Genomic DNA, 8,685 nt, shown 5'->3' on the forward strand with positions numbered 1-8,685 from the left:
GTGTGGTGTGGTGGGTGGTGTGTGATGTGTGGCATGGTGTGTGGTGTGCGGTGTGGTGTGTGGTGTGTGTGATGTGGTGTGTGTGGGTAGTGTATGGTGTGGTGTGTGGGTGATTGTGGTGTGGTGTGCGGTGTGTTGGTGGTGTGTGGTATGTGCTGTGTGGTGTGTGGCATGGTGCGGCATGGTGTGTGGTGTATGTTGTGGTGTGTGTGGTGTGTGGTGTGTGGGTGCTGTGTGGTGTGTGCTGTGTGCTGTGTGTTATCTGGTGTGGTATGTGCTGTGTGCTGTGTGGTGTGGTGTGCTGTGTGGTGTGGTGTGTGCTGTGTGGTGTGTGTTGTCTGGTGTGGTATGTGCTGTGTGCTATGTGGTGTGCTGTGCTGTGTGCTGTGTGCTGTGTGGTGTGTGGTGTGTGGTATGTGCTGTGCTGTGTGCTGTGTGCTGTGTGGTGTGTGGTATGTGCTGTGTGGTGTGCTGTGTGCTGTGTGCTGTGATCTCATACTCCAATGGAGAGGCAGAAGAGGGCAGACGGGCAATGTCCCTGCGTCCCGGCGTGTGATGGAGGATGTGCCTGGGAATCACGACCTTGAACCTCACTTAGGGGGCTCCCTGCAGCCTCCTCCACTGAGGCCCTGAAACACCCGGGTGTGGTTCCCTCGGACCCAGCGGCTCCGCAGACGCTCCCTGGCTTCCCTCTGTCCTCGCGGCCGCCCCGGGCCAAGTGCTGCGTGCTGCCAGGGTTCGAGAATTCACGGGTGGACAAGCGCATGGACCCCAAGTCCCCTCCTTGCAAATTCCACTCCTGGGTCTCACCGCGAAGGCCACGCACCTCCTTCGCAGCCGCCCTGCCCAGCCCCAGGCCGGCCGGCGCCCTGCAGCCTCCCTAAGGGGCCTGCGCTTCAGGACCGGGTGCGTTTCTGACCCGCAGCAGGCGCAGCCGGTCTGGAAAGACCCAAAGGCGACTTTAAAGCGGTTTCGAGAGGTGGCGCCCTGGCCGGGCACTGGGAAAACAGCTGAACTGGGAGGGGGTGACCCGCCTGCGGGCGGCCTGGGCTCCGGCCTGGACTGCGGGGGGTGCCGGGGAGGGAACGGCCGCCTGGGCCCCCGGCGCCGAGGGAAGGAACGGGGCAGGGGCGCGAACCCGGGGCTGGGGGCCCTTCCTGAGTTTCAGCAGAGCCGGGCCGGGGCCCCCACTGAGCATCTGCGCAAAGCCCCGCGCCGTGGGACAGGCTGGGGGACTTCGTCCGTCCCGGCCCGGCCAATGTGCCCTCGGTGATCGGTGGGAAATTCAGGCCGTGCGTCTCTCCCGCCCTCCCGGTTCCCTTCAGGGTTCCCCGCGTCCGCCTGTGCGGGGTTCGGCCCGTCCCTGGTGAGGCAGCCCCGGCAGCCCGGCCTGGAGAGGAGGCAAAGCAGCCTCGGAAGCCTCTCCTGGGAGTCGGCGACACCCGGAGCCCGGCCCGGCCGGGAGCCCAGAGGCGATGCCACAGGGACGCAGGGGCCGCTCCGCGCAGAGCAGAACACGGGGCAGCCCCAGGCCCACCTGCCCAGCGGAGGGGAAATCACGAAGGAAATCATGAATGCCGCAACGTAGCCAGGCCGGTGATGGGGAGGAACAACTGGGGGTTCTGCGATTAAAAAAAAAAAAAAAAAACAATTTTACGCCTGTAATCCCAGCACTTTGGGAGGCTGAGGCGGGCGGATCACCTGAGGTCAGGAGTTCGCAACTAGCCTGGCCAACCTGGTGAAACCTGTCTCTACTAAAAATATAAAAAATTAAGTGGGCATGGTGGTGAGTGCCCTAATCCCAGCTACTCGGGAGGCTGAAGCAGGAGAATAGCTTGAACCCGGAGGTGGAGGTTGCAGTGAGCCGAGATGGCGCCACTGCACTCCAGCCTGGGCGACAGAGCGAGACTCTGTCTCAAAAAAAAGAAAAAAACACAACTCACACTCACATAAACACTCTTACACATACACTCACATATGCACACGCACACACACTTGCAGTCTCGGACACACACAGACCCACACTCAAACACGTGCACACACATTCACACACAGGCACACACAACCATGCACTCATGCAAACACACACACACGCACACACACATGCATTCTCACAAAAATCACACTTGCACATGCACTCACACGTGCGCACTCCCAAACATGCACTCCTACACTCATGCACACACATGCTCATACACACTTACACACTCGCATACACACAAGTGTTCACAGACACTCATGCACCCCTACACACCCATGCACACACATCCACTCACCAGCACTTAGAGGCGCGCACACACACACACTTGCACACACAGTCACACATACACTTACAACCACACACATATGCACACACACACTCTCACATACACTCACTCTCATGCATTCATATACTAACACATGCACTCAACTTGCACACTCAGACACATGCAGACACAGACCCATGACTCCCACAATCACAGACACACTTTCACACACACGAACACATTCACACATGCACTCACACACATTCACACACGCACTCACATACACATGCTCTCCACAAATATGCAACACAGTCACACATGCACTCACACACATCCATGCACTCACACACGCACTGCCACACACAGACTCTCACACCTCATACACACACATGCACTGATGCACACAACACACTTACCCAGTAATATGCACACACATGCATTCACACACTCCCACACACACATGCACTCACAGGCGCACACACACTCATGCACTCACATATGCACTCACACACATATGGAGTTACATACACATGCACTCACACACGCTCATGCACTCACCCATACATGCACATATGCACTTACACTCAGACACACTCACACATGTACACGCATTCACATACACACATGGAGTTACATACACATGCACTCACACACGCTCATGCACTCATATATACATGCAGATATACACTTACACACACTCATAGACACGTACACACACTCACATACACACGGAGTTACATACACATGCACTCACGCACACTCATGCACTCATACATGCACGTATGCACTTACACACACTTATAGACACACACATTTACACACACTCACATGCACACACATGGACTTACAACTCACATGCACATGCATGCACTCACACACAGGCACACACTCACATGTGCTTGCACACACACAGGCACACACTCACATGTGCTTGCACACACAGAGACACACATTTATTGTTTGGTTTTCACATGGCATGAAGTAACTCTACGTGGATTTTTCAGGCTTCCTTTATTCTCATGGAAATACCCGTGTTGGAATCTATGTTCTTTTGGGGTTATTTTCAAGCAAGCAGTGCTGAGTGGTGGTGTCTGGTGCCAGCGGGAGGTGCAGTCATGTTTATGTGGCCCCGAGCTGTGGGTGGAGCCACAACCCCCATGGGCATTGCCCAGAGGGGTCTATGAGATGGGATGACGGGGTGGGGGACCCTAGAAGAAACCCTGGAGGAAATTCCTGGGGACGTCGGCTGCAGCCTCCACGGCACATAGGATAGGGCCTCGGTATTGCCCCCAGAAATGCACTCTCCAGGGGACCCCCAACACGGACCCCCGAGCTGTGACAAGGAGGAAAGACTGGAATCCGAGAGGAAGGTCCAGTGAACTGTGACGTCAGGACACAACTCAGGACCTCTGGGGTCTGTTCTCACAGAGACCTCCCCTTACCAACGTGCCCACACTTCAGCCTGCAGCCGATTCTCCTGGCAGTGTGTACACTCACTCAGCCTATTTGTTCCCAGCCCTTTGAAGATATCGCAGCCCTTAAGCTCTGTCCTCCCTGCGCAGGCTCCTGCGGGTGCCTTCTGGAGGGACTGGCAGTTCTTTCGGTGTAACAGATGGGCCCGGGAGGGAAGGCGGTGTGTCCACCTGGCTGCTTCCACCTTTGCCCAGGTGTGGATGGGGCTGGCTGGTCTCTGGACGTTCTTAGAGGTGGCCTGCTCCCTGTCCTCTGCGAGGCTGCGAGGCATGAAAGACAGCTTGCTTCTCGGAGGGACATCGGCGCCTTCCTTAGCAGGTCCGTAAACCAAGGGACAGGCAGAGCCATCGTTTCCGGCTTCAGGAAAATGATGAGGGTTTTAAAAAATAATTAAAATGCAATTCATTCTTTTATTGATGTCTCTGATGTTTGAGGACCCCGTCGATGGACCACCAGGGTCCTCCGTGCAGCAGTGGGCGTCACGGCTGTGGATGGAGCTGCAGCATTTGCACAGAGGCCCACGCAGCCCTAATGGGGGAGGACGCAGAGCAGCCAAGCCTCGGCTTTTGTGTCTTATACGCATGAGTACGGCAGTTTTATCAAAACAATGCTCCAGCACCTCCATACACTGTGGGCTGCTGAATCTCAAGAGCCTGGGGGTTTGCTGTTTGGGAGTCACAGCTATGGGTCAGTGACTCTTGTCAGTCGCCAGGACGTTCTACTCACTACTTTATCCAACAAGCATTTATGAACTCCTGACTTCCAGGCCCTGCACGAGTACCCAAAGCACAGAGCGGGAAATGAAGACCGATTCTCCGAAGACCATGAGGCCCAGGTGATGACAGCGTCTGGGACCACACAGGACAACGAGGGCGGACACAGAGGCTTGCGCAGCGTTTCAGGGGTGGAGGGCCGGTCCAGGCTTGTGGGGGATCCAGGGCTGGCAGAAAGAGCTCCTGAGAGAGGGCAGGCTTTGCAGGGTCTTGAGGCAGAAACAGGAGTTTCCCAGGTGGAAGAAGAACAAAGCGTCAGAGCCAGAGTGGCCGAGTCTGAGAGTTCACAGAAGCATCGTGACCCAGCCCAGGAGCCTGGAGAGGCTCACGAGAGGCCAGGTAGGCTACACTCGCACAGACGGCCTGGGAGAGCGTGCAAGCAGCTCTGGAGGGTGAGTGACCACAAGTCAGGGATGAGGGCCAGGAGCTCAACCGGGCACAGGTGCGCAGCAGAGGAGAATGTCGGCTGTCCAAGTCATCTCACTTCCGTCTCTCTTCTGATGAGGAAACCGAGGCAGAAGTGGCTGCAGAACCTGCCAACGGTCGGCCTTTTCCTCTCTGTGTGACTGCAGCTGCAACAACGGAAGAGAGTGGCCAGGTTCTGGGAATCCCACGGGAAGAAGAGAGAAAAGGTGTCTCCAGGAGCAGCCTAAAAGCGCACAGGAAGCCGGACACATTAAGGCTACAACAGTCAATTACGTTGCTTCCTGTATACACATAGAACCAAGGCTACAAGAGTAACTCATTCCTGTACACACGTCGAACATGGTATGGACTTTGGGATTTGTTAAAAATGAGAAGACATCTCTAGTTTTCTTATGCTGGGCAATTTCTCTGGCAACAAAATAGTCTTTCTTCAACCGGAAGGGGCTGTTGTGCTAGAGTGAATCAACGTTGAGCTCATCCGACCCACAGAAGCAAAGTGAGACTAATAGGGGTGGTTGCATGGCTTAGATTTGTATCTGTTCCACAGGCATCATCTGCGTGTCCGTTATGACATAGTTACCCCGTCGTCAGCATGTGAATTTACCACTTGAAGATGGGGAAACTGATAGACCTCAGGAGGAAGGACCGAGCGGGGATGCTGGTCTCCGGGCCACGTTGATAGCTGTGCCCCGTGGCTGGGCAGAAGTTTCCCTCGCTGTCTGCAGAGATGGCTTCCCTGCCACCGCACGGTGACTGATGGTGCTCGCACATTTACTGCGCAGATGGGCAGGTTATGGGCTACACCCTGTCCCAGGACATCTGGCTGAAACACCATGACTCTCTCAGTCTAGAAAGATGATTGGGAAGCACCTGTGTGATTGAGAGTGGGTGAGCGTCATTCTTGCACAATATTACACCCAGCTTAATTCATGCAAATATAAATCACCCACAAATGTTAGCACCACGTCACCCACGGGACATTGCTTGTGACACACCTCGGAACGGGGTTGGCTCTCGTGTCTGCAGGGACGGTAGATCTGAAGAGGACACTCCCAGGGAGGCTCTGCAGGTCCCGGGGTGGCCTGTGACACCGATGTGAGGCTCAGAATGATGTTCCGTGGCCGTGGGAAGTGTGGAAAACCCACTCTCCACAAGCACCATGTGTGGGCTTGGCTTTCAAAGATGAGCTTCGTTTCAATGCCTTGTGATTTGCCGATGTCAACACAGCAGCTATGCATGTGCTGGGGAGACGCGGCAGCCCCCAGGCCAGTTGTCTTGCTGGCCTAGGGTTTGAGGATTGCTCTATAAATGTTAACTGAGTGGATTCTGAAAGAGGTGAGTCAGATGGAATCACAGAACGTGATGATGTGGAAACATTAATAAAAATATGTCTTATTTTATAAACTTTTATTTACGAGTGTTCCCATTTTAGGAGCACTTTAAGAAAAGGATAATGCTCATTTTTATGTAACAGTAAAACTAACAAAATCTTCATCCTCTGCTTTGCATCTGATAAGACCAGAATTTCTCCCTTTAGGGGCAGGAAGGGGCGTCCAGGAGCATCCTGGGGACGTGGTTGGAGGGAATTTGTCACAGCAGGGTGTTGGGTGGTGGAAATTTTCTCCTGAACCTGATCAGAGAGTGAAGAATTCCACTGTTACAAGATTTACAAGAGGGGGCACCTATATAAACCCATCCGGATATTCTGGGCATACTAAGTAGATTGAAGGAAGAAGGGCTAAGAGGGGCCATGACAGAGACTGTTTCCTCTCCTGGAGGAGAAACACAAATAGACTTCCCACTGAAGAGAAGTCGAGGCCTGTACCCCACACATGACTCTAAATGCCACTTCTCCCTCGACCCACCATGCGCCTGGACTGCTGCATGGATCAAAAGACAGAAGAGTGGCCTGGTGTCCACTGAGCTGAGGATGAGCAAAGGCAGCCCCGTGGCTGTGGTTCACAGCGTGGCGCTTGTGCTGCAGCAAACTGTCGTGTGGCGCATACAGCCCCATTCCGTCAGAGCAGCTGAATGTTCTGATGAAGTAAAATTGAATAAGATAACGGCGTGGTCTGTGAACATCTGCTCTGCTGTCTGGACTTCACGCCTGAACTGTAGAATGAAGGAGTTGAACACCAAACCAACGCTTGCATCCTTATAACCCCCCAAATTGTTCTGTTCTGTTCTACTCATGGCCAAATACTAAAACAGAAATATTTCCATTAGACGACAATTCATGAAGATCTATTTCATGAAAATCTGACTGACTGATCTTCCTATGGCAGTTACAAAACATTCACTGCTTTAGTGTTCTACCCGAAATAATGGAAAAGTTTCATGCAGAACGTAACTTCCGATTCAATTTAGATCCATCTTGCTGGAAAGAGTCCCTGGCTGTGTTTATGTTTGACCAGGTGATAGTTGGTGAGTCACTGCTCAGTGAGTTCAGCACGGCCAGCTCCCCTCCGCATATGTATGTGGCCACGTTGACATCTCGGAAAAAGTGAGGACAAACGACATTTCCAGGCAGGCCATTGTTCCTGCATTGATTTCAGCATAGTCCCACATTTGTGATAGTTTACAATATGATGATTAGTGACACGTGTTGGTTTAAAGTACGTAGAGCTTTCATATTCATTGTTTTGTTTGACCTCGCAGTCCTCTGGGGCAGGCAGGGAGGACGCACGCCCCGTCTTACTGGCAGGCGGAGTGCTCAGCGGGCTGGGCGGGATCTGTACCTTCTGCCTCCTCCCGGATGGCCCCCTTCCTCTCCGGCCCCGCAGACACCTGCCTACTGTTCTCAATGTTTCCACTTTACTAGACAGCACAACCTTCCCACACCTCATGTGTTTTACGACAAATGTCCAGCCCTGGCAGCAGCACATTGGACCCCATCCCGTCACGTGTCTGTGACCTGAGCCAGGCTTCCAGGTTTGGGGTCCCTATTTCCTCGTTTTCCTGTTTGTTACTGTGGAAATGGGGGTATTGTGGTTAGGAGTAGCAAAAATACATTTTCCCAAAACTCCCTAATACACACTTTTAGATATAGAAGAAAAGTACACAAGAGGTGCTTTAAGTTCTTGGAAAGCAAAAAGGTGCGTAGGGATGCTTGGTGGTGGCGTCATTATTAGTGATATTATTTCACTTTCTAAAGATCCAAATTACCAGAGTGTTAACTCCTTCCAACAAGGGGTCCCTCTGGTTGACAGCAAGTTGTGAGAGTTCTCCTGTGACCCGAGGAGTTCAGGGATCTATCCCTCCAGTATCAATCATGAGGGACCCCCGATTCCTGAGTCACAAACGGTGGCTTTGACCTCAGAGACAGACTCGATGCTCACATTCTCAGCATCCACAGTATCTCACCCCGTCTCCCAGAGACGTATCTTTATTTTTATTTCGTAGTCTTTGTAAACCGTGTGATGGTAATGGAAAAGGCTGGTTTTGTGCTGCTGTTAATACAAACACACACACATGTCGAGGACCCTCAGGGACCTCCCAAGGGTGTGAGTCCTGAGGGCAGCTGCCACCCGCTTCTGCCTCTTCCCATCTCCCCTCCACTCCCACGGCCTGACCCAGCCCTCAGCTTCCCTCACTGTGGCTGCAGCAGCACCTGGCAGCCCATTGCCCCGCCCTAGCCTCTTCCTGCGAGATCTTTCAGCCGTCCCCGTCCTCATCTCTAGCCCGCTGTCCTCTGTCCTCATCTCTAGCCCCCTGTCCTCTGTCCTCATCTCTAGCCCCCTGTCCTCCGTCCTCATCTCTAGTCCCCA

The sequence above is a fragment of the Piliocolobus tephrosceles genome, chromosome 18, assembly GCF_002776525.5.
Source record: "Piliocolobus tephrosceles isolate RC106 chromosome 18, ASM277652v3, whole genome shotgun sequence".
In the NCBI taxonomy this organism is placed as follows: domain Eukaryota; kingdom Metazoa; phylum Chordata; class Mammalia; order Primates; family Cercopithecidae; genus Piliocolobus; species Piliocolobus tephrosceles.